The 26,641-nt window shown below is 52.3% G+C and overlaps 1 protein-coding gene across 4 annotated transcripts in view; it reads left to right on the forward strand.

Moving 5' to 3' along the window:
* The window catches only part of Megf6 (multiple EGF like domains 6), a 104,061-nt gene that overhangs the window by 17,617 nt on the left and 59,803 nt on the right, over positions 1-26,641 (forward strand). Inside the window, exon 1 of one of the 4 annotated variants that reach the window (XM_031379688.1) lies at positions 25,022-25,037. The exons of the other annotated variants lie outside the window; for them this stretch is intronic. The gene's annotated coding sequence lies outside the window, so the exon portion shown is untranslated. Of the gene's footprint in view, positions 1-25,021; positions 25,038-26,641 lie in introns of those variants that run through there. 4 annotated transcript variants of the gene reach the window in all.

The following is a 26,641-nucleotide window of genomic DNA, read 5'->3' on the forward strand; positions in this document are numbered from 1 at the left end:
GAGAGAGAGAGAGAGAGAGAGAGAGAGAAAGAGAGAGAGAGAGAGGAAGCTGGACAGATGGGAACTCAGACCTACTCTACGGCAGAGAAGCTGGACACCCAGGGCCTCTCATACCCTGGTCCCTGTGCTGCTTTGTATGTCTGCAGGAAGAGAGCTCAGACTCTTGACTCTGCCCGAGGAACTGTAGTCTGGAGGATGCCGTGGTGTGACCACTCAGACTTCTTGGGTCCTGGCCTTCCCTGGCCACTGCTGTTTCCTTGGTGCTGGGAGGGGTGTGTGTGACATGCAATGTTGTCTAGAAAGAGGCAGGCATTTTCTTAGATCCGTGGGCAGGTGGAAGCACTTGTCACTATGGAGACCGGGAGACACTGAGCCTCTGATTCTATTCACCACCTGGGTGTCCCAGCAGAGTGGCCCTTACAATTGGATGAGGCCTGGGCTTGGTGTCCAGCTGTTGGTGTGTCAGGCAGGTGACTCCTTCAGGCCTTCTCCTGGGACTTCCCGGTCTCTCTGGCTGGCTTGTCAGGGATATGCGGGAGGAGCTGCAGGAAGGTCACTTGGACCCCAGCTCCCCTCTGCTTCCTGCCTCAGCTTCTGCTCTTCCTTTTCAGTTTCCGTTCTGGCTGCCTGTCAGCCCTGCACCCCAGTGTGGGAATTGGATATACCAACTCCCAGGACCTGGCCTTCCCTTCCCCCACATGGACACTGGACTTGCTCTCAGAGCCCACAGGGCCACACTGTGCCTCTGTGAGTGACCTTCTCTTGTTATTTCCTCGAAGTAGCTTAGGTCACATGACCATGGAGTCCCTGTTAGGTTCCCATGGCATGATTCCCATGCATGTGGACCTAGACTGCAGTCCACCTTGATGAACCAGCCATATCTAGCCTCGCATAGATTCGTGCACACTGAGATGCCTCACCCACTCTTGCCTTTGTAACTGTGTGCTCACTTGTATGATGTAAGCTCACACACATATGCATCTTCTACCACACTCCCTGTTTCAGTGCCATGAAGAGACACCATGACCATGGCAACTTTTTTTTTTTTAAGATTTATTTATTTATTTATTTATTTAAGAAATTTATCCATTCATTTTAGGTTTTACAGTTTGGTTAAATACAGATCTCTTTTTTTTTTCTTTTAATTCTTCTCTCATATATTACATCCCATCTGTAGTTTCCCTTCCTTCCCCTCCCCCCGAGCCTCTCTTCCTTTTCCCTCTCCCCCAGACCCACCCCCTCTCTGCCTCCCATCAGAAAAGAGCAGGCCTCCCAGGGGTATCAAATAGAGAGGCATAGCAAGCTACAGTAAGACCGGGCACATACAGTCACAACAAGGCTGGATGGGCACCCGGTAGGAGGAAAAGGGGGTTCCCTGAAGGGCTGTGGGGACTGGGATACAGTTGTGGGGATTTCCCTGCTGGCCTGGGGGCAGGGGGTGAGAGTGGGGAGGGAGGAACACCATTCACTTATCCACATAGTCAGTTTAGCTGTTTGTCAGGCTGGGGACGGAACCCACAGCCTTGTGCACACCAGGCAAGAGCTACACTGTGGAGTCACCCTCCCAAGCCCTTCCAGGAGCTACTGACAGTGACTGTGCTTGGACTCTAGGAATATGTGTGACAGGGAAGATGGGCCTCACTCTGAGGTCTGCAGGCACGTGGTGGGGTACAGGCCATGGGAGCAGGAAGAGACACCAGCCACCTGGAGCCCAGAGTGGCCCTGAGTGTCAGGTGAAGCCCTTCATTTTGGAAGCCTCAGGTTGTGTTATCTATGCTCCGTCAACGGTTGTTGGGTAGCTGGGTGGCCTGGGGATCTGTAGGCTTCTACCTTATGAAGTGTGTGTCCCTGGGGCTTTCTCTCTTCCTTCCCATCGACAGAACCCAGGCTCTCAAGCTTGATGTGGCTGTTGGGGTGTTAGGCCTGGCCTCACTGTGAGGGCTTTGGCAGGTGACTTGACCCTGGGCAGAGGCCAGAGGGCAGGAGGATGCTCCCTCCTCTGTCTTCAGTGACCCATCTGTGGTTGGGCTTGGCTTAACATGCTGGGATTCTGGCCTAGCTCTTCCCTGGAGATCCAGAGCCTGAGTCCACAGCACAGGCTGTCTGAAATGGGTTCCAGATGTATAAGGTTCCTGGTAGAGAGGAGGCTGTTGGGTGAGGCATGCAATCAAGAACAACCCCAGCAAGTTTCAGGTGTCAACAGTTGGGACAGAGGAGGAAGCAGGGGCTGGCTCAGGATCGGGGAGGACACAGTGGACAGCTGGTCGCTGGAGTGTTCTCCGGCTATGGTAGACTCACAGTGTTCCTCCATCTGCTTGGGCGTCAGAGGTAAAGATTTTAAGTCCCTCCACCTGACCTTGCATCCAGACTCTGAGGGAGTCTTGAGGGAGTTCTCAAGGATCTCTTCCCAGTCAGCAGCTAGGAGGAGGCCGTCTAGGCAACCCAGCCCAGGTGTTCAGCAGATTGGTTAGTGTTTTCATAATGACTATAACATATGGCTTGTTACTATACTTGATGCTGTGTGTTCAGTTTCTGTAGTCTGTTGTCAACAGTACCTACCTGATGGTCCTTTCCCTGCCACCTCCTCCTCTGCCCATGCTGGGGACTGCCTCCAGAGCCTTATGCTTGCTGAGCAAGCACTCTGTTACTAAGCTAAATGAACACACACAGCATACACACACAGAGCACACACACAGCACACACATACACACACCACACATACATACAGGACACACACACACACAGCACAGACACACCAAACACATACCACACACATACTACATACACACACACAGCATACATACATATACCACACACACACATACACCCCCATACACCACACACATACACACAGCACACACACACAGCACACACATACTACACACACACACATACATACACACACACAACCCACACATACAGCACACATATACCATACACACATATACACAACATATACACCACATACATACACACACACACACACACACACCCTGTGTTTTGTTTTCTTGGTTTTTTGTATTTTGGTTTTTCAAGGCAGGGTTTCTCTGATTAGCCGTGGCTGTCCTGGAACTCACTCTGGAGACCAGGCTGGTCTCAAACTCAGAAATCCGCCTGCCTCTGCCTCCCAAGTGCTGGGATTAAAGGTGTCTGCCACCACCGTCTAGCCCCTGTGTATTCTTTATTCACAGTTCTATGCCTCCTGTTGCTTATGGGATATTGTACCTCTTAAGGTAAGATGAGGTCTGATGTTCGGAGGCCTCCTCAGGTGTGACTTCCTCAGGTGTGACCTCCTCAGGCTCCCACCTTAGAGACCTCAAAGGGGCATTTGTGCAATAATAAAGCAACCTGTGGCTTCAGTGCCAACACCTTGGAGGGCACAGGGTGATGTTGCCACCATCATGTTGTCCTGACACAATGACCCACAAGACCACTCTTCTTATTACATGCCAATCTGATGGGAGCCGGGCAGGGCTGGGCCTGTCTGCTGCTCCTGGGGAGATCTTCATTTCCTGCTCCTGACAAAGGCTTCTGCCTCACCTGGAATATGTGAGTCTGTGCCACCCACACCAGCCCTGAGATTCCCCATTGTGGATTGTCTCCAGCATGCTGAGCTACCAGAAATGAAGCCTCTTGGTTTGAAGCACCTTCATCTCAAAATTGGGGAGTTGGTGTCACCTCCTGCAGACGACCCCATGTGCCATCTGTGCCGTGTGTGCCACACCATGGGAAGTGCCCACCTTTGAATGTCGACTCCTGCCAGTTCCCCTGAGGTGAAGTGACACGTTGCCTGACCATCATGTTCACTTGCTAGGTTGACAGCCACCATTCACAGTATAGGTCTTGCCCTTGATCCAGTGAGGCTGAAATCTGCTTTGGGAAGCCCCTGGCTCAAGGCAGGTTAGCTGTCACCCCGCTATGGGATAGGGGCTGGGAAGCAGGCTGAGAACTGGGTGGGATGTGACAGGCAGGGTTTTGTGACAAGTTAGTAGAGTCTTGCCAAAGGGTTTGCCAATGGGGAGGGGAGGCCAAGATCTGAGCTGTATTCAGAGATATCAATACATCATGGAGACAGCGCTGAAGGGAGTAGAGAACTGAAGTCTGTGTCTCCATATCTTCACACTAGCGGATCAGTCTGGGCTTGCCATGTCACCACACACACACACACATACACGCACACGCACGCACACACACACACACGCACACACACACGGAGTAGGAGGGGGAAGGGGAGTGAGGGAGGGAGATGGGAAAGGGGAGGGGAAGGGAGAGGGGGAGGGAAAGGGGGAAGGGGAGAGAGGGGGGGAGAGGGGGAGGGAAGAGTGAGAGTGAGAAGGGAAGGGGAGGGAGGGGGAGAGGAAGAAGGAAAGAGAGAGAGATCACACTTGAACTTGCAGTCACTGGATAGAGGTCCCTACCTTTTATAGGTGGTATTTTTTGGCAAGGACAGCCTAGTGATGCCCACAGAGACAAGGCAGTGGATCTGGTTAGAGTGTTTAGAAGCCATTTCTTTTCCTCTTTGTTCCATAATTAGATGTTTCTCTGGGCAGGGAGTGGGAAAAGGCCTGGGAGGGAGACAAGGGACTCTTGAGGACACAGTATGGGCAACAGGCCCTTAACATGGAGCTGGGCTCAGCCTGAAGGAAACAGGAAGACACGACCTGCCTTAGCATCCCTGAGAGAGAGAGAGAGAGAGAGAGAGAGAGAGAGGCTATGCTCCCTGATACCAGCTCTGACACCCTGTCCTCTGAGCAGAGACCAAGGAGACATGTGTCTGGCTGGCACCTGTTTGCCACCCAAGGGTAGCCAGCCACCTTGGCTCTTTTGGGTATCGGGAGCCTCCTGCTTGATGACATGGCAAGCCCAGGCTGATCCTCTAGTGTGAAGATTGTGGGGGCACAGACTTTGATTCTCTGCTCTCTTCAATGCTGTTTCCCTGATGTATGCTCGGGACCAGCCCTAGAATTCAGGTACTGAGGTGGGACACAGTGTATGTGGACTGAGGGTCAGAGGCTGATGGCCTCTGGCCTTGTCACACTCTCTTGCTATTCTGGGGGCTAGAAGCTGATGGCTTCTGGCAATATAACTCTCTCTTGCTATTCTGTGACTAAAAACCAATGGTTTCTGGCAATTTAACTCCTGCTGATAGTAGCAAGGAAAAAGAAAAAAATGTTACTTGAGTTCTTTTCTCTTTGACTAAGACCTCTAGCTGGCCAGGTTTCAAGTTCCTTAACTCTTCCAGAGCCAGAGAGAAAAGTAAAGCAAAGAAAGAAGGAAGGAAAAGAGAGAAAGTTCAGACACACACAGAGACATGCATACTTGACTAAACAGGGGAGGGCTAAAATCACCTATTTACCGTTGTTCTTAGTATTTATACTTTCTCAGGGTAATTGATCACATGATTTTCTTTTTTCTTTTTCTTTTTTTTGGTTTTTCGAGACAGGGTTTCTCTGTGTAGCCCTGGCTGTCCTGGAACTCACTCTGTAGACCAGGCTGGCCTCGAACTCAGAAATCCGCCTGTCTCTGCCTTCCAAGTGCTGGGATTAAAGGTGAGCACCACCACCGCCCAGCGATCACATGATTTTCTAAACACCTTTACCTTCATAAGTTCATAGTAAGTTTAAGGCAATCATTCATGTCATAGATCGATAAGGCTTAAGGAGTTAAAGCAGAATTGTTTACATGTCTTTCCATTAAGACTGATAGCTAACTGAATACCTGATTAAACAGATATCTTTCATTATCTGTTACTAGTTTCATAAGTTCATTATAAGTTTAAAACAATAATTTTTATTTCTTAACACAGTTTTGTCAAGAGACAAATCATTCGCCTTGTGCCTCATTTTGAAGTCTTTAATTATTCATTTATTTTATGTATGTGAGTACACTATAGCTGTCTTCAGACACACCAGAGGAGGGCACCGGATCCCATTACAGATGGTTGTGAGTCACCATGTGGTTACTGGGAATTGAACTCGGGACCTCTGGAAGAGCAGTCAGTGCTCTTAACTGCTGAGTCATCTCCCCAGCCCTATTTTGAAGTCTTATATAGATAGACTAGTCAATATTTTATTACCTGTCCTTTTATTCTATAGGGGGCTTGGGATTACTTGTGTCAATATAGGAATTCTATAAAATTGTTATCAGGAATTATGGTATCATCAATTTGTCTAAATAGCATCATTACATGAAAGTATATCTTCATATTGATTCTCCAGGAAATCTGCCCAATAGGTTGGGCAAATGCCCAGGAATCATTAAACTGTGTACCAATGGTGGGAAGGGCATATTGGCAGAAAGAAGCAATCCTGGGATGAAGTCTCTAAGGACCCTCCATTCTCAGAGTGCATCTGTCGCAGGCATGCAGAAGGATAGGCCATCTCCAAAAGCTCACTTGCTTGCCATAGCCTTTCCTAGATGGCTTCTGACAGACGTGTAACCCAGGTAGACTCATGGCCAAGGAGGACTTCCACGTATGGATCATGGAGTCATAGCTGCTGTCTTAGTTAGGGTTTTACTGCTGTGAACAGACACCATGACCAAGGCAACTCTTATGAGGACAACATTAAATTGGGGCTGGCTTACAGGTTCAGAGGTTCAGTCCATTATCATCAAAGCAGGAACATGGCAGCTTCCAGGCAAGCATGTTATAGGAAGACCTGAGGGTTCTACATCTTGTTCTGAAGATAAACAGGAGAAGACTGGCTCCCAGGCAGCTAGGATGAGGGTCTTAAAGCCTACATCTACAGTGACACACCTACTTCAACAAAGCCACACCCCTTAATAATGCCACGCCCTGGGCCAAGCATGTATAAACTATCCCAGCAGGCTTTGGCTTGTCTTTGGTACCTTGTAGAAATGAGTTAGGATTTTGCTCCACCTATAGGTACTGTTTAACTGTGATTAGGTATGGCTGTGACTGGGGGACACTTCAAATTACAGTGTGTGACGTAGGACTGGTGGGCTCCCAGGGCTTAAAGAGTGGGGAGCTTTTTTGCATGCAAGCCCTGTCCCTCCCTTTCTCTGTAGGGCTAGAAAGCAGATCATAGACAGGCTGCTGGAGCTGGGTCTACATGTGGAAGGATCTCCAGCATTTCCACATCCCTCGGCATAGTCCTTCCTTTGCTCCATGGTGGCATGCACCAATGCCTTTGTTTGAACAGTGGCTGCTGTGTGACAACTTGGTGACTTGAGCCCCTTTGAGACACCAGGCTCTGGCTGTATATAGCCTGTGCATAGAGGAATGTGGATGGAGGTGGGATGACTGACCCTGGTGTGGCCTTTTCTATTGATTCTTCCAGCCCCTTGCAGCCTGTTTGAGGCTGTTGGGAAATGGGGCTTTGAGAGACACAGGCCTCACTGATAGGTGGCTCTCCAGCTGTGACCTTAGAGCTCATACTGTCCAGCCATGGTGTTTGTGGACAGAGTTGCTCCCAGAGAAGGGCTAGAGTGATTGTAAGGGGTCCTTGGCCTCACTGCCAGCCAGTCAGAGTTCAGTTGTACTTATCTTGTATCATTGTTGAGGGCTTAGCATGCAGTATGGGTGCCTCTGGCCTGGGTTTATGGCAGCATGTGCTATGCAGGCTCATGTATTGTATATATATGCATTGCTCTCAGTATGGGTGACTCAGCAACCCTTGTCCACAAGCATTGTAGGTCTGACATCTGTGTCAATGTGCTCATAGGCACTGGGCTCTAGACTTGGTATTTATGATAGCAATCTCACTGTCTATCATCACAGGGCTAGCCTCAGGGGATCAGGGTGGATCCAGGAGATGAAGTACCCCTTGCTGTGATCATGGCTTATCTCTGTGTCACCTCTGAACCCTCATGGGTCAGGACACATGTGCAGGGAGGACTGGTCCTTTGGCCACTTTGCAGTTGTCAGCTTCATAGCATAGTGGTCACATGAGTAGAAGCTGCCTTCACAGAGAGGTAGATAAACAGTGGTGGATTTTCTCACCTGGGAGAAGTAGAGGTTGCTGTGTAAGTCTGGTGTGCAGGATAGGGAGAAGCGGTGCTGATACGGTAGGGCATACAGGAATGGGTGTGTAGGACCAGTTTGCAGGGCTGGGTGTGTGCAATAGATGTGCAAGTAAGAGTGTAGGTGGGGTGAGCGTGTAGGGCAGGACAGGTGCAGTGAGTGTGCAGGGTTGGGCATGTGGGGTTGGGCGTGAAGGATTGGATTGTAGACCTGGGTGTGCAAGGCTGGTAGGGAGAGACGGGTGATTGTGAACATTTCTTCTCTGGGGAGAGATGAATAAATGTCTATCCCATCCTCACAGCCTCCCCCAGTGGTAAACCAAAGTATGATTCTCAAAGTCAAAATGCAGCTTGGGGGAAGTGCTGAATTCATTGGACTTACTTAGAGAGTGCAGGTGAGAGGTCACTTACTGGGATGTGGGCAGCGCCAAAGCAGCCATATTACAGAAAGCGTTTATCCCAGCATCGAGTATGGGGATGACTTCCCTAGCTAGAGTGCCTCCTCTCAGCTAACCTTCCAGTCTGTGTACTCCTCCAGCACAACTCATGCTAGAATCACACACAGATGACTGAGAGGCAAGGGGGAGTGGCTAGATGAGGATCCAGTGACCCTTCTTAGCCCTTTCCTGGAGGGGTACACCAGCAGTTGACAGGTCTGATCTCCAGGGTCTCTTGTAATCACACCTCTCTGCTGAAGGTAACGGCTGTTAAGTGCCCTTCGATAGGGCAGGAGAAGGCTGGCTATGTAAAATAGGACTGTGTAGAATGAGACTCGTAAGGCCAGGTGTGCCAGCTGCAGTGTGCTGGACTCGGTATCTAGACCTGAACGTGCTCAGTATAGACTGGCGCCTGTAGGGGTGAGGGTTGAGCATGCAGAGTCAGGTGTGTGAGTTCTGAGCTGCTTTGGGGACATCCTCATACCCCTGCCCAATCCCACAGTTGCTGCCTGCTTTCTTCCAAAAGCTGGATTTGGGCACCACAGACCTGGACTCAAACAAAGTTGGGGAATATTTAACTAACCTCTAAATTATAATTGGTTCCAGTTTTGAAAACAAAAGCTGTATTTTTCTGGTTCCCCCAAATTCTTCTTTTGAATGAGCAGATGAAGGAAGAAGGGTCTCTGTGGTGCCCATGGGCAGTGTAAGGAACGGCCCCCAGGAGCTTCGCCCTCTGCCTTCTCCTCCCTCCCTCTTGCCATCTTCCCCACCCCCATCACGAATCAGCCTTAGCTGCATTGTTCCATACACTGGCTGCCAGGAAGTCTGTCTGCAGAAGCCCAGGAGGCCCCTGGAGCACAAAGCAGGCCTGTGGAGTTGGAGAGACAGGCTTCAGGCATAGCCTGCAGCAGACTGACATCCCCAGTAGATGAGGCACAGGCCCTGGGCAGCAGATTCTCCGCGTGATAGTAGCTGGCATCAGTGGAAGAGTTGGCCCATGCCACCTTTAGCATCCGTGTGACCAGTGCCACCCAACCTTTGGGATGTCACTGCTTTCCTGCAGGGGGTGGTCAGTAGTCAGCACAGGTGTAGCTTGGGGCCAGCCTGGTGGAGGTCAAGAAGCAGGGTCACTGTGTGAAGGACTTCAGCAATGGCAAAGAGTGAAACACTAAAGGACAGAAGGCTGGAGTGACCATACCTGCTTCCCACTACCTCTCCCTCAGGAAGGACCCTAGGACTTCTGTCCTCTGTGCAATTTTGGTCAGTCCTACCAGGAAAGTAGGGGAGGAGAGCCAGATTATGTCCTGCTTGTAGAAGGTCAGTTAGAGCCTCTGTTCTACCAGACCAGCCATGCACACTCTGTCTCCCCACCCAGAGCCATCGCTGTGTGTGGTCTGCTCTGTGAGTGACTTGGCAGCACCTCCATTTACCCCAGTGTCTGCTGGTGACCTGCGCTTTGCATGGCTGGCATTGGATAGGGAAAAGACAGGCAAAAACTTGTGCTCAGCTTGGGAGTTGGTGGCACAATGACAACTGTCCCTCTCCTGTATCCATCACAGCCAGCCTTATGGAACCATGTTGTTTTTGAGACCCAAGGCCAGGCTTGTGCTAGGCCCATGAACTTTTTCTCCGGGGCTCCTCTTGACCTCAGTCTCCTCTCCAGTCAGTTATGGACTGATTCAGAGGGTCTCTGGGGTGTTGGTCGGGGTGGCAATGCTGTCCAGCAGAGCTTGGATGGTCTATAGAGCTTCTAGGTAGAGGCAGGCCTGAGGCCTGGGAAGGTTTGGGATTGGACAGGGATCAGGATGAATTTCCAGAGCGTGAGGGATATGGGCAGTGGAGTTGTGAGAAGGAAGGAGAGAACTGGGGTGAGATTCTCAGGAGTCACGGGATGGCAAGCTGGTGAGTGAGTGGGTGGGTGGGTGGGGATCTGTGGCCTCTGTGGTAGCTAATGGGGTTCTGTCACTGTGCCAGGACTGAGAACTAGGGGGGCCACAAGGCTGCTTGGCTGGGAAGGTTTTGGGCAGCCATTGAGCCCTGGGCTGTGGGCTGTGGCTCAAGGGCGCCTGGTTCTAAACTGGGATAATTGATTAATAGAGGGAAAGCCACGCTGCCAGATGCCCTCAATGCTGCCACTGTCCCAGGGTGGGAGACTGACCCCTTACTTCAGGTCCAGATGCCACCCAGGGCTGCTTTTGGCACCAGCCTGAGTCAGAGGCCTGGGTATAGCTGCCCTGGGGCTCTGGTTGGCGGGAAGGGTGGGAAGTGAGTGACCCCGCTTCTCTGGACCAGTTCTTCCTTGTCCCTCCCTCTCTTACAGGCAAGTGGCCTGCCCTGGCTGCCACTGAGGCTTGCTCCACTAAGCACCTGCCTTGGGGGTCACTGTACTGAGGCCCGCACTATGGTGGCCCAGCCCAGGCTGAATCCTTGGAGGGAGAGTCTGGGCTAGATAGTTCCAGGTTCCCTGTGCTGATCCTTACAGTTGTCTCTGAGCTCAGCCAAACTTGCATTTGGAGCTAGAGCTGGTTCAGTGACGATGACACCTAGGGGCACTCCTTGTGTTTGTCCCTGTACCCCAGTGCCTGGGGCAATCTTAGAGAACCCTGTATTCTCCTGGGAAGACCTAGCTCTCCAGCCTCCAGGGTGTGTGTAGCCTTTTGTGTTCTGTGCCTGCTCCCTGCTAAGGGCCAGGTCTCTCCGAGCAGAGATATTCAGAGGCATTCTATCTCTGGCCAAGTGAACTTTGTGCTAGCTGCCTGAGAGGGGCTGACACCTTCCCCTCTGGGCCACACTGCCAATGGGCTGTCCAGGAACCTCTGACAGGTGGCTCATGTCATTGTAGAACTGGAGGAATGCTGGTTATCACAGGAGGCTATGTGGCTTTTGATCCCAGGTGTTGGAGTGTCTGGGCCCAGATGCCTCTTGGCTCTGCCCTTTATTGGATTATCCTCAGGTCCAGGCCATTGAGGGCTGTGGGTAAGAGAAGTCATTCTGTTCCTGCAGCCTGCTGTGGTCTCCTCTCCTGTGGGATGGCCCTCAGACCCCTTCCCTCTGCCCAGCTTCCAGCTGCCCTTCCCTGATAGACAGAATGGTCTCGCCTTTGTCTTTATCTGCCTCCTAGTACTTCATGCCCCTCCTACAGACCATGACTCCCTGAAATCACTGAGGCCCCACTTTCTGCAGAAGCTATTGCTGGTGGCCTATCATGGTCCTATTGACTAGGTAGGTCAAGACCATCTCTGTTCTAGTTAAGAGAGGGAGAAGTGGATGTCTTTGACTTGGTCCACTCTGGCCTTGCTTATGGGAACAGTGGTCTAGATAGATATGGCTGCTCCAGGTCCCTCTGCTATGCCCAGCTCCACCACATCCTCTGCACAAGCCCCACCTTTTTCAGCATCAGCAGGGGCCAGAGTGTCCATGTTTTCCCAGTGCTTCAGTAATGACCAGGCTGGCCCCCCTCCTCTGTTCCTAACAAAAGCACATCTGTCTTTGTCTAGAGTGGCTGCCTCCCAGGGTTGGCTTCAGAGATGGGTGGTCTTCTAATGATGTAATTACAACAGACAGGCCAGCTCCCAGGCATGCTGCTTCCGAGCTGCCCAGTCTGGTGGTTGGCTTCTTCCGTACATCATTGACAGTATCCAGGTGCAGTAACCGAAGGCTCCATCTTTAAGGACGTATGAGGCCATTGGGTTTGGGTACTGCCCCAGGCTTGAGTCTCCATTCTTGTTCTTTTGGGCCATCTTTCGGGACACTTGTATCAGACTGGATATGTGGAAAGCTCTCAGTGTTTGGAGTCCTTTGATTTAGTTCATCCCCTGCCTCCGCCACAGGACCCTGTCTAAGGCACTATGGAGACAGAGTCCTGGTGTGCCTTGATCCTGATCACACTCTGTCTGCATGGGCGGTGGGCAGATACTGCATCACACAAGGGGTCTACGATGGCTGATATTCCATCCCCGTGCCTGTCTGCAAGGCTGGGGTCATGGAACCTGGATTGTGAGAGGACCTTGTGGCCAGGAGCCCTGTAGGGTATGCATCCCTGGGAGGCTGAGGGACCGTGCCTGTGCCTAGGCCACTGGTAAATGGTTTCCTGCCAGCTATTGTGTCAGTGAAGCATCGCTCACCCATCCAGCTGCAGTGCCAATTTAACACCTCCCACAGGTCAAGATATGGGCCGAAGTCTTTTATTTTGGGCAGAACAAAGGCCGGACCCAGCTGAAGGGTGGGGGAGGGGTGGTTGCCCAGGCATTAGATGGAGGCACCTCCACCCTCCATGGGTGGTCTCTTCTCTCTCCTGAACCTCATGCTTTCATGGCTCTACCTTTCTTCAGCTGGCAGAGGGATGCTGAGGGGCCAGCCTCCAGGAGCGCTCAGAGGACACAGGGTCTGCCTCTGAGGTAGACATGACCTGTGTGGGAAGCTCCCCATCAGGAGGGACTGAAGGACCCATGTTACAGGCACTGATGGTCACCTAGGTCAGGTTCCAGGAGCAGTGGGGTCAGACCGAAGAAGCCGGCCTTGGGCTGTGGTCGAAGCTTTCTCTCACTTCCAGGGTACCAAGACAGATGGGTCTGGGGACAGTGGACATCTTGGGATGTCATGATGGCTCCCTCTGCACATCCTCCCTCTGTGCTCCTACATGACAGGCTGGACTGCTTTCTCCAGGGCCTCACCATCCTCAAGCCAAACAGGCATCACTAGAAGATGCCCATGAAACATAAAGCTCATTGTTACTGGCAGTGTGAGCTCCCCTGGAGTGTGTGGTACTCAACCCAGAGGCCTGCCATCCAGGCCTCTGCTCAGCCTGCTGCTCGGACCTGAACACTGTGTTCTCATCACTCAAGGATTCTCAGGAGCCAGTTACAGCAAGGGGACACTTCCTGGATTGCCCATCTGTGTTGTCGGTACCTAAAAGAGTAAGCAAGGTGCAGCCTGTAGCTGGCATGGGAGGAAGCTGCATGCACTGACTCTTGAGCCTGCCTGATCAGAGCTCTCTGAGGCTACTCAGTGGTATTGCCTGGAGCTGATCCTGTCTGTTACCTGTGCCCCAGCCTGGTAGTGCACAGGAGACACATGAGCAGCCACGGGCAGCAGCTTCTGTGAACTGGGAGCTCCAGGCTAGTCTGCTGGAGTCGATCAGCTAATTTGGATCAATTGAGAGCAGAGAGGGGCTTTGCACCCTGTACCCTCAGCTATGAGCTTAAGGGCCAAGGAAAAAAACTGTGTATTTTCCTGTGTGTCACAAGCCATTGGAGCAGTCAGCTTAGAAGCTCCTGTAGTGCTTCAGCCTGCTTTCCTAGGCTGTGTGTGCAGGTGATCCTCATCCACAGAGCTCAAGTATGGGCTGAGCAGTGGTCAGTAAACATGGCCTGTTTGGATCCTGATGTAGGAGCAGAGCCAGGTAGCAAGTGTGAAGAGAAAGCCCTCGATCCCGTGGCTAGGAGTGGGTGGGCTTGAAAAGCAGCCCCTTTGTGTCTCATTGAGCTTGTGCCTCTGGCTAGAATGCAGCAGACCACTGATCCACCCTGCCTGGTGTGCTGTGTTGAAGAAGCTGGCTTCAGCACCTCCATCCCCAGGCTCCACCTAGCAGGGAATACACATACATGCAGCTGCTGGAGCCCTACTGTCTGCCACTGGATACAGTGAACACCAGTGTCCCTGTTGGTGTGGAGTCCCCAGTGGGTTCACTTGCTAACATTTGGAAAAGTGGGAAAGCTGCCATGTGCCTCAGTTTCCTCCCTGGGAAAGAGCTGCCTGTGAGTCAGATGAACAGTAGGCAACAAGCTTCGTGTCTGACTACAGAGTAAGGGTGGGTGGCTTTGGAGGTCAACAGTGGGACACCACCTCCTTCCCAGCCTGGGCTGCTTGCAGAGCTCTGTCGGCCCATCTTGCAAGGTCCCTGTTAAGTGGCTCTGAGGTCCCTTTCTGGATGCATTGCCTGACCTGTGGCACTGAGACCACCACTTCTAAGCTCAGGCCTGCAGCCCAGGTTCCTCTATGCCTGCTACACCCGACCCCAGGACCAGCTGACCCTGTAGGCTGGTCCACTGTCACACCTGACCCCAGGACCAGCTGACCTGTAGGCTGGTCCACTGTCACCTGCAGCCCAGGTTCCTCTATGCCTGCTACACCTGACCCCAGGACCAGCTGACCCTGTAGGATGGTTTACTGTCACACCTGACCCCAGGACCAGCTGATCCTGTAGGATGGTTCACTGTCACACCTGACCCCAGGACCAGCTGACCCTGTAGGCTGGTCCACTGTCACCTGCAGCCCAGGTTTCTCCATGCCTGCTACACCTGACCCCAGGACCAGCTGACCCTGTAGGCTGGTTCACTGTCACACCTGACCCCAGGACCAGCTGACCCTGTAGGCTGGCCCACTGTCAGCTTCCCTAGGTGCTTTAAAGTGTTGGATGCACTTGGGGAGCTCATAGCTGTGGGGTGTCTTGGGTGGGAAAGGACCTCCACAGGCAGCCATGGGGCATGCCTAGCCTCAGATGAGGTGTGTTTAAGATTCTTTCTAGAGGCTTGGAGGTTCTGGCTTCTTCGAGGAGTGTCCTGGGAGCTGGTTCCATTCCTGCTCAAACAACAGAGGTTGGTTTGCATCTTTTACCCTCTCTACCTGGCCATGGCCACTCACAGGCAGCATTTTCTGGAAAGACAGATTCTAGGAAATTTGCTGATGACTCTTCGTCAGGATTCCTGGGGTGCGTGTGTCTGTTCCTGTTCCAGCAGGATGATTAACCAGGAATCTGCAGGTGGGGGAGCTGGCAGCTGCTTCCCGAATCTGCTCTTGGGTCTCAGCCCTAGGCATTCCAGAGCAAGGCCCTGCCCTCTGTGCCCTGTGGTGCCAGGCCTGTACACCATCATGAGGAGCCAGGCCAGCTGATAGCAGGACAGGTACCGTGGGAGGAGGAGGTAGCCACTGAGGTGCTGAGGGTTGCAGGAATGGTTATCATCCAATCAGGGCTGGCCAAGGGGGAGTTGCTGCCCGGATCACACTCAGGCCAGCCTCTCTCTGGAGCCAAGAGCAATGGGGAGGTTTCTCCTCCATAGCAGGCTTGGGGCCCCTGAATCTGGGAATGGAGGCCTCTAGTGGCTGACTCTGATCTCAGGAGGGAGGCTGTGTCCTTAGATGAGCCGCTCCCGTGGCTGCTAGGTTTCCAGAGCACCAGCCTCCAAGGCCAGGATGGAGCAATGAGCATGGTGGTTCCCAGGCACATTCTTGTTTCCCAGGTGGACATGGACCCCTGGGCCAGGGATCCTCTATCTCCTGAGAAACTGCAGTGTGCCTGCTACGTGGGAACCCTTGAGGTCCTGGGGCCCCAGGGCAGAGGGGCCTGCAGGCCCATAGTCATTCAGTTAACTGGACATTTCAGAAGACTTATAGAAAGTGGGTGCTACTGGGTGCTGAAACCCAATGTGGAGACAACCCAGTATGCATTTGGCAGCCCCGGGCCCAGCGTCTTCCCTCACCCTGGCTTATACCTTCTCGGCCTGCCTTTTCCTCCAGGCTGCCCTGGGAAGGCCTCACTTGCCCAGCAGTCTGTGTCTGACCCTCAAAGACTCTTCCGAAATGCTGCTGAGGAAAAGGGAAAGGTGTGGCCTGGCTGCTGGCCAGCGAGGATGATATCATCGCCTTTCTACCCTGATGTGTTTGGAGACGCACCCCAGGACAGACGCTTCCTCACACGGAGAGGAAGTGGCCGCATGCCCTAGGACACCTCCCTCTGTGTCTGGGCTGTGTCTTAGAGGGACCTTGCATAGGGCAGGCAGGGTCCTTGATGTTGACTGGGCCCTGTGACTTGGTGTTCACTGTCATCCAGTGAAAGGGCCTGACACACATCAGTGGTCCACTGAGGCTGTCTGCTTCATGGTGAACTCCTGTCGGTGGTCCACTGAGGCTGTCTGCTTCATGGTGAACTCCTGTCTACCACAGGGTTTGTGGCTATGTTTACTTGCAAGTTGGGGTGTCTGCCCCGCAATCTCCATCCAGGCTACACCTGTGTGTACCTCTTTACTCTTCAGTGTTCCTCATTCCCTGATTAGCGGTGGATCCTTGAGGCATCTCTCCATCTCCCAGGGGTACCCCATCCTTGAGAGCCTTCCTGTATCTGCCGTAGCTGGCTTGTCCACTCTAGTCCTCCGTGGCCACATTGCCCCTGAGTGGTATTTGGGTTCCCGTTGGTGATGAGAGGCCATAGCAGTCAGGGTGCAGTGAAGGCGCACTGCTTCTCTGTTAAGGATGTTGTGCTGATAGTACATGGCCCTAGAGAGGGTTGTCCTTATGTGGTACTCAGAACGATGTGATCCATGGGCACACGGGAGAGAAAGCCTCCCTGTAATCCCCTCTCGGGGCTCGGGCTCCGGGCCCCACTGCCTCTCTGTTGAACTCTGTTCTATGTGTGATCACACAGAGTTGGATAGGTGCTGGGTGGCCCTATGCAACAGGGTCAGCGTGCCAGGCATCCTGTGGTTCATTGAGCTTACGAGTTTTCTGTAAGATTCTCCCATCCACTCTGTGGATAAAGATGATGATGTTTATGTCACACTGTGCCAACATCCAGGCACTCTTTAGAGGACATCAGTGTGGCCTTGTATCTGGGAACATGAGCAGGGCTGAGCTGGCAAATTGTTTCCCCTTGGCTGAGTTGCAGGGCTGAGTTGCAGGGCTGGTATGGACAGTGGGCAGGGGTCGGCAACAGGCTCCAACTTGTCTATAACCCCCTGTATTCTGTCTCCCGGTACTGCACGCTTATCTGAGTCATTTTGGACTCTGTGTGGAGAAAGCGCTTGGCTACAGGCTTTTCTGGAGCTTGCGGTTGGAACATCCCCCACCTCTTGGCCTTGTCAACTCGGGATCTCGTCACCAGTCAGATCAGGGCCTGTCTGGTGCTGAGGATTTGAACCTGGCCCTGGCCAGCTATTTCCTCTGAGCTGCTAGGTCTGTAAGCCGGCAGTGGAGGAATAGAAGATGCAGAACAAGACCTAGAATTTGCTGGGCAGGGTGAGAGAGAAGCCAGGGAAGGCATATTTTAACCACATCCCCTGTGGATCTGAGACTGGACAATGGGTGTGATCGTGGTGACATGTGGCCGTGTGTGGTGACACCCATGTGAGGAGAGCTGTGCTATACAGAGTGGGAATACCAAAGAGACCAAGGGATTCTTTTCTGTCACTCTGTCCAGTGGGCAGCCTCTGAAGGCTGCTCTCAAAGGACCTTGGTTAGTGTAGTCCCCATGGCCTGGAATCTTAGACAGCCTCACAGTGGCCAGGGACTGCACAGGACTGGGTGCCTGCCTTACCTGTGGTTGTCCTGGTTGATATCTTCTCTGCCTCTGGAGGAAGGGCCTAGAACTTACAGTCCAAAATTTGCCTGCTCTCCTTAGGGCTGCTGGCCTCTAGTCCCTTGTTGCAAGAGCTGGGACACCTAGTTTCCCATCTCTTCCAGACCTTTCCCTGGGTGGCAGGAAAGCTTGAAGAGGAGCCCTTAGGCAAGCTGGGCCCAACACTGGGCAGATTCAGAGGTTCACAGACTCTCTTCCTGGGTAGCGCTTGCTTTGGTGTCTTGTATTCAGGGTGGTGTGCTGGTGCCCCCTGGTGGCTATGAGAGGCCAATGCAGGCTCATGCCTGCCTAGGATTTAGGGTCATGATAGCACAGAGGGTCTGTGCCCAGCATGATTGGGAGGGGCTGGGCACAAGTCTGTCAGGTGTAGGGTACAAACGCCTGTTTTGAGGGATCCCTCTGGTTTTGTGGGCCTGAGGATGGGGTAACAGAAGGTCCACGAAGGAGCAGGCAGAGCTACCTGGGGAAATGGTAGCTGGGGTTGAGGCCGAGGCTAGGGTTGTCTATGAGGTCAGTAGTCCAGGACACAAATAGAACACAGTGTAATGGGGGCAGGGAAAGTACGTACCCATTGGTGATGAGCCCTGAGTGTAGTGAGGGGCTGTAAGAGCTCTGGTGTGAGTGTGGAGGTTTTCGGAACCTTTCTTGAACGGAGGGTTTGGAAAGGAACAAGCTAATTGGGGGCCTGAGAATGGGCCAGGCAGGGAAGTGCTCTGAGGAAGAGGACTCAGGCCTTCAGGGTACAAGACACAGCAGGATGGAAAGGGCCACAGCCCTCCCTTCTCAGAGGAAGTGCAGCCTGAGCCTACTCTGCTCAAACTCTGTCTCCAGGTGGCCTCATGAGGAATGACCAGCCCTTACTCTCCAACCTTAGTTCCCTTTCCTTCACTTTTCCGTGTGTATGTGTGTGTGTGTGCACATGTGTGTATGTATCTGTGTGTATATCTGCATGTATGTGCATGTGTGCCTTTGTGCGTGTGAGCACATGTATGTATATGTGGGTATGTACCTGTGTGTTTGTATCTCTGTGTGTATCTGCATGTGTGTACATGTGTGTTTCTGTGTATATCTGGGTGTATATGTTTGCATATGTATCTGCATGCATGTATGTATGTGTCTGTTTCTGTGTTGTGTGTGTGTGTCTTTGTGTGTGTATCTGTGTATATGTACATGTGTGCATCTGTGTATGCATGTATCTGTGTGTGTGCGCCTATCTGTGTGTGTATCTCTGTGTGTATCTGCATGTATGTGTGTGTGCATGTGTGTATGTGTCTATGTGTGGAGGGGGGGTTGTAGGTTGTGCTCTTGCAGGTTCAAAGATGACTTCGTAAGCCTTCCTTACTCATTAAGGCAGGATCTTAGTTGAATCCAGAGCTCACCAGTATGGCTTCTAGGATATCCCGCATCTCCATCTTCTGATGCGCTGACATGAGCACTGGGAATTTGAACTCCAGACCTTATGCTTACATAGCAAGCATGTTACTCACTGGCCTGCCTCTTAGTTCCAGTATACCTGTCTGTAGAACTTATGCCCAAACCAGGTCCTGTATAAAATCCAGGTCCAGGCTCCCTGCCTTCAACAAGTATTCTCTTAACCAATGTTTGCTGGCCTTTATGTGTATCGGGCACATCAGAGGGATGGTTCTACTACAGGTGTGAGGTGTGGCCTGTTCACAGGGACCTGTATCCAGCAGGAAGGCAGATGGGACAGGCCAATCACTGAGACACTCAGCCAGCCTGGGGCCAATACTCACTATGTGATCAGGGTTAGTCAGCAGGCAAGGAGACAAAGAAAGGTGTGGAGGCACCAGATGAGCATTGGCAGAAGTCCCCAGGAGGGTGGGCTTCGTCATTAGGCATGGGTACAGCCAAGTCCTGGGCTCCAGGGGATAGCCAGTGCCCTTCTCTGGAGCAAGTGCATGGAAGAGCTGCTGATCTGGCTGTGTGTGCTGGATAGGGCAAGGCAGATGCTTGGTTGGCCAGAGCATCGCATGCATGCAGCCCTCCCTCATAAACTGGGAGAGTGTAAGTGGACAGCTGGCCAGCTCTGACTAAGTCTGACACCCAGGGTAGGTTCCCAGCCAGGCCCAGCCCCATCCCTGGCAGGGTGCTGAGCTCTGCTGGAGGGAGCTGTAGAAAAGTGAAGAGCACCCCAGACTCTTCTGACCCAGTTCTTGGCCCAGAAACTAAGCAAGAGGCAAAGCTGGTTATAGCCGGTCACCAGACTGTGGGGGAAACAACCTGGGAGAACCAGAAGTTAGGGTCCCTGTGAGAGTAGCAAGGGGAGATTGGGGCAGAGGCACACTAGGAAAGGGGCTCTCGGCATGCCTGGCTGGCCCCCAGGGGGGCTGCTAGCTTGGTGCTGATCTCCCTGCTACAATCCGCCCTCCTGGCAGAGAAATGCAAGGTTCGGAGTCATGGCCATGACGGGGAGTGAAGACCTGGACGTTTGGGGGATCTGAGGAATGTTCTTGGCGCCTTCTGAGCCTTTTACATCTTGTCTTGTTTTCTGGGAAACAAATGGAAAAGAAAAGAAAAAAATCCAAAGCCCATTCCTACACTTTTGGAGGCTGGTGTATATAAACAGAGGGAACCTGACCGCTTGGAGAGGGAGTGGGGGTGGGAGGGCCTGCTGAGAAGGCATGTGCTCTCCCCTGGCTTTGCTCATTTTTCTGCAACGACAGGGGTCTGGGAGGGAGGCTCTTTTCCTACGCACTCAAAGGCATTATCTATTCCATGCACCTAGTGCAGAATCTAGATGCACCCAGCCCTAATTCTGAGTGAGCACCGTGTCATGTGCTGCGAGGTACTGCCCCTGTCCAGTACCTGGATGGCTGAGTCCTGGGCTGAGGGCAGGAGGAAGCGGGAATCTTTCTGGTCCTGTTTGCCAGCTCTACCTTCAGAGCCGTCTCAGCGACTGTGTGGAGCCTTTGAGTCCCGCCCCATCCTGTCACCCATGTGTCTGACTTTTCATGACATCTCCCCCTCATTCTTCCTGGGTCTCAGCTCCTGGCTGAGAGGACATCCTGAGTTGCTCCTCAGCTTTCAGGCTCCATTAGAGGGCAATGCGGTCCTCCCTCCACTGTCCTGCATGTTGAGCTGGAGGTTGGAAGCACCTTCCATGCCCTGTGGCCAGAGCCAGTGGTACTCTCCACTGCACTTACTGTTCCCTGGGAGATTTGGCTCTCCTGCTGGACAGGGCCCTCCCTCTAGCAGCCTGGATGAGGAAATGTCACCCAGAGCCACCTCTATGCCTGGCCTAAGGGTGACACATGGGGCCTGGGGCTTTGCCCTGCCTTCCAGAGACCCTGGGACTGTGGACAGGCGAGGACCTGAGGGCACTGGGGCTCAGGGAGAGAGGCCAGCTGTGGAGGAACCTCCTTGTCTCAAGCAGGGCTATTGGCCAGCTGCTCCTGTAGTCACAGTGGGAGACCTGTGACTTTCCAAAGAAACTGATCTTGGATGTTCAGGCAGGCAAGGGAGACCTGTCTACTTATTTCTGGACCACTATGTCTTGTCTCCAAGTTGCCTGAAGGCCATGGTGGGGTGTGTGTGTGTGTGTGTGTGTGTGTGTGTGTGTGTGTGTGTTTGTGTGGTGTATGTGTCTGATTTGTATGTGTGTGATGTGTGTGTTATGTGGGCTGTAAATGGTATGTAGTATGTTGTGTGCATGTGGTATGTAGGTATGTGTGTATGTCTGTGATGTGTGTGGTGGTGTGTTTGTGTGTGATATGTGTGTGTGTGTGTTTGTGTAGTGTCCATGGTGTATATGGTGTGTGTGTGGTATGTATATGTAGTGTGTGTGGTGTTGGTGTATGGTGTGTATGTGGCAGGTATGTGTGTGTGTGGTGTGTATGTATATATGATGTTGGTATGTATGTGTATATGGTGTTTGTGTGTGGTGTGTATGTGTTTGTGTGATGTATGTATATGTGTGTGTGTGATATGGGATATGGGGGTGTGGTACATGTATGTGGTATGTATATGTGTGGTATGTGTATGTATGTGGTGTGTGTGTGCTTTAGTCCTGGGGTATTGTGGGATTAAAAGTTTGTGTGTATATGTGTGTATATGTGTATGTGTTAATATGTATGTGTGTTGGTATGTGTGTGTGTGGTGGTGTGTGGTGGTGGGGTGTGTGTGTATGTGGGGGGGTGGTATATGTGTATATGTGTGTGTGTGTGTGGGTGTGGGTGTGGGTGTATGTGTGTGCATGAATGCTGGCTCCCAGCCTTCTTTCCATCTCCAGCTTCCTGTTGGAAAGTCTCATTAACCCCTGGCTCATCCACTGTGCATGGTTCACTGAAGTGAACTGAGCTGGCTGCATACTTGTGCTAATGACTTCTGACATTCTGGAAGGGGGAGAAGTTAAAGCAGCCAGAGCTTGTGCAGGTGATGACCTGAGTTTCATGCCTGGGAGGGAGCCACGTGGTGGAAGGAGAGACCCGGCTCCCACAAGCTGTCCTCTGACTTCCATGAGCATTGCGGCATGAGTGTTCACACAGAGACATGCACATGAAATAAACAAACAGAACTGTAATGTGAGAGAGTGACGATTTCTGGGGATCGGGGAAGAGGGGTTGGAGATGGGAGATGTGGTGGGCACGGACAATATGCTACATCACCTCGCAGAGCACCCATGCCACTTCCTGTTCAACACCCTGGAATGTGGGGCACCCAGTGTGAGTCCTGATATGGACCATGAACTTGGGGTCACAGTGGTATGCTTCCCTTCTGCACAAATGCCCCCCCCCAAGTGTGATATTAAAAAGGAGTAGATAGAGCCGCAGAGCCGGCTCAGAGGCTAACAGCGCAGCTGCTCTTCCAGAGGAGCCAGCTTTAATTCTCAGTACACATGGTAACTCCAGCTCCAGAGTATCCAGCATCCTCTTCTGGCTTCTGTGGGCACAAGGCACACATGTGTTACACAGGCATGCATGCAACCCGCTACCCATAAGCATAGAATAACAGTAATTCTCAAAAATGAGAGAGGAATCACAGGGAGCTGCGTAAGGAGACATGAAGGAACTGGGAACTTCCTAAATTTTTCTGCAAACCCCAAACTGTTCCAACAAAAGAAAAAAGGATGAAAAAGAAAGAGGAAGAAAGAAAGCAGGAGGACCATTGGATGGGTGAGAGGGTTCACACTTGTCGCCACAGCAAAAAACCAAGTTTTCTCCCTAAACCCACATAACAGAAGGCAAGAACAGATCCCTATGGCCTGTCCTCTAATTTCCACATGCAATGTTGTGGCATTCACTTGTGTATGTGTGTGTGCATGCAAACACAAAACCCACACACATACCACAGTCATTGCCTTTCCTGGGGCTGGATTTACAAATGGCTGTGAGCTCCTCACTGTCTGTCAGTACTGGGAATTGAACTCAGGTCCTCTGAGAGTGCCTCACCCCCACCCCTGTAAAGGGTCTTTTTGTGCTTTTGTGCTTGCTGCTTAGGGCATTGCCTATTGCTTGTGTTCTCCGAGGATGGACTAGACCGATTTGGTCTCTGCCTGTCTCCAGGATCCCACAAGCTGTTTGGTTTGCAGCTGTGAGCATCACAGATGCCTGCATGTTTATAAAGAAGGGCCACATGCTGAGGTCCCAGTAGCTTCATCACTGTATCTGAGCAGACAATGGTGGTGGCGTGAGGCTGATCATCTGCTGCAGAGCCACCCAGGGTGAGAAGGGTTTTCAAGTGGCTTCTCTGGGCCCTGAAGCTTATTTTAGGACAGACTGAGTGTCCCTGCCTTGTGCACACATGTGGTTAGGATCCGATGCTTTTCTTCTGCTGGGTCTCCAGCATCACCATTGTGAGATGAGATGAGTTATCACCCCCACGTGCAGGAATGATGGTGAAGAGGGTCCTCCAAGGTATTCGGAAAGGAGTCTCTCTGGCACAGGCTCAGGTGAAAGGCCGGCTGAGCAGGCTGGCACTGCCACCAGGTAGTATTGTGATGTTAGAGAGCTGGGTTGCTATCCAGTGAGGTCACACACACACACACACACACACACACACACACACACACACCCCTGTTGTTCCCACAGTTCCTCAGGACTAAAGCAGAGGATTTCAGCAAATGTAGACAGTGACCTCCAGCCTATCAAAACCAGCACTTAGGGGAGAAACCCAGCCACACAGTAGAAGCACTCCTCCCACAAAGAAGGCATCTTTGCGATGTTTTCCAACAGTACACCTGGCTATTTCTGAGACAGTGGGAAGCACTCATTTGTGTGCACCCTTACGGCTGCCTGAACTGGTGGTTTCTTCTGAACTGCTTCTACTCCAAGGATGCTCCTTCCAGAAAACCTTGCTCGATAAGCTCCTCTAGGCTCTTCCCTTTGGCTGCACTGCCTGAGTGCCTTCTCAGCATCCCATGATTCTTTGTTTAACCCACCTTGCTCTCCTGACACCAGGCAGCTCAGCACTTGTTCTGAATGACAGAGACAGCCTCTCCTCCCACTAGTTTGTACTAAAGTGGGGCGGGGTCTGGTGGGAATCAGTCTGGAATGTTCTAGCTGTCCCAGGCTGGCAGGACTCCTGAACATTGATAACGACCCTGGAAGGTATGCAGATGGTGGGAACCAGGCTTGCTACAACAGCGGCTCTGCTGGGCACTGTTCCCTCCCCTGGTCTGAGAGCCAAGGGCAAGCTCCAGCCCAGAGTAGAGGCTTCTCCAGTGCTGGCTTGCTCTTCTGTTTTAAAGGCAATCCACATCTACTGACAGCATTAGCTTTTCTGTTACTGTTCAGGCTGGCACAAGTGTGTGGACCGGGGGCAGGGGGTTACCTTGAAGTTCTACAGCACAGATTCCTTCACCAAATCTGAGAGCCAGCCTGGAGGCTTTGGAGAAGTCATACCCTGGCCTTGTGTAACTTCCCAGGGTCTCATATACATTGGTTTGCAGCCCCTTTGTCTGTTCTCAGACTCGGGGTACCACACTTGTCTCTAACCGCTTCTCCTGCCTCCTGTCGCACTCATAGGGCCTCTCAGGGTTACAGCAGACACCCCCAGGTGACTTGGAGGGTAGCCTGTTTAACTTTACTTGCTCTAGCAGCCCAGCCCATTGCAGCTTCATGTTTATAGGCCTCAGGGATGGGAGGCGAGCATCTCAGGGGCCAGCATCGAACTATCACTGGGAAACACAACAAGGAGAGCTCTGTAAGTATGCCGAGCTCAGGACATTAACATTTTTGGAGTCCTGCACTTACCTACCGGCCTTGCTGCAGCTCGACTGGCGCCTCCTGCTCTCCAGAACCCTCGTTTGTGTACGGTACCCCACCCAAGCATCCAGTGAAGGATGAAGGTTAGCCCCTCCCTCAGGCCCTGGCTGAGTGTTTCTTGCTGGACCCACAGGCTGTTCCAGGACCTAAGGGCTACCCTTCCTGGGCTTCACTGTTGGAACATCAGGCTAGGGTGGGACTGCATGGGTAGGTGGGGGTGGGGTAGGGTGCAGGCTGCCTTGCTTTGCAGGCCCTCCCCCAACCCCTGTGTGTGCTTCAGCTCTGGGAGGGGTAACAGAACGCTGAGTTCCATCCTGTGAAGTCTTGGCCGTAGCAGTTACTGTATGTGCTTCATAAAACCGGAGTGCCACTTCCTGCCTCCAGGGAGCTCAGGGGGACTCTTTGGGTCAAGGCTATGGGCCTCACATAAGGTTCTGGTTATACTGGACAGGCCACTCTAACCTCTTCTCGGCCAGAATTGGAAAGGCAGAGACAGGCTGTCAGCCTGTACATACAGCCAAATTCTCTCTGTGTCTTGATCACCTGTGACAGGCTGGGCCTGGCTGGGCTTGGAGAACGGCCTCAGCTGGTTAAGACTTTGGTCTATTTGGTTCTAGGATTGTGGGTCAGTCCTCGAGGAGAAGTGTGCCAACTGTAGGCCTGGAGTGGATGGGCCAGACTCTTTCCCCAGGTGATGATGGGAACCCTTTAGTCAGGTTTCCTGTAAGCAGCATGTATCTACACTTTGGTGACTACTGTCTCCTTGACAGAGGTATAGGGAGGCTTGTCCCGTCCCCTGTCACTCCACCTAGCAGATATGTCCCTGGGAGTCACGCTGCATAGCCTTGAGTGCAACCCCAGGGGGAACAGGAGTACAACCCCGGGCAGATGTCTGGCCTCGGAGCCAGGGTACTGAGATGGTTCTTGTCAGCCCTGTGAGGGCCCCACCTTTTCCTAAGAGACGCAGCTCCAGGGATCTACCATAGTTTCCAGGTCCCCGTACAGCCAGGTATGATGATCTGAGTCTCATTTCTGGCTGTCTTGGGCCTGGGTTAGGTAGGACCCTGGGGCTGTGATGGCTCCTGGTTTTGGTCTGTATATTTACTCTAGTGGTCTGTCTATGTCTTCTTGTTCTGTGCCCTTGTATCTTGAGGTGAGGTAATGAAGGACCATGGAGATTTGAGGATCACCATAGTCCCCCTGCGCTCAAGCCAGTTCAGAACTCCTGCCCAGGGGACCCATGCCCAGCTTCTCAGTATCTGATGAAGCACCATCCTTGGTGTGAAGCACCCAGGGTTCAGAAGAGCACTCGGGCCTAGTGTATGTAGGTGTTTGGGTGTTGTCTAGGACCGTGAGCCCTGCCAGCGCTGACCTTCGTGTGGGTACGAGCAGTTGGCCTTGGCTCCAGGGAACACACTGGCTGCTTCCTACAGGTCCTGGATGCAGCTTGGACAAACTGAGTGGTAGTTTGGTGGCTGGCCAAGTGAGTAGACAATTGTAATAACAGTTCTGGAATTTTGGTTTATAAAAACACAGAAGTAGTATAGAATATGTTTTTGTTTTAATCCCAATTGTGGGAGATGGGGCTGCTTCAGGCTGTCCACAGCAGCTGACTGTGTCCTAGGTGTGGGTGTGGGGCTGCTTCAGGC

The sequence above is a fragment of the Mastomys coucha genome, unplaced genomic scaffold (assembly GCF_008632895.1).
Source record: "Mastomys coucha isolate ucsf_1 unplaced genomic scaffold, UCSF_Mcou_1 pScaffold18, whole genome shotgun sequence".
Classification (NCBI taxonomy): Eukaryota; Metazoa; Chordata; class Mammalia; order Rodentia; family Muridae; genus Mastomys; species Mastomys coucha.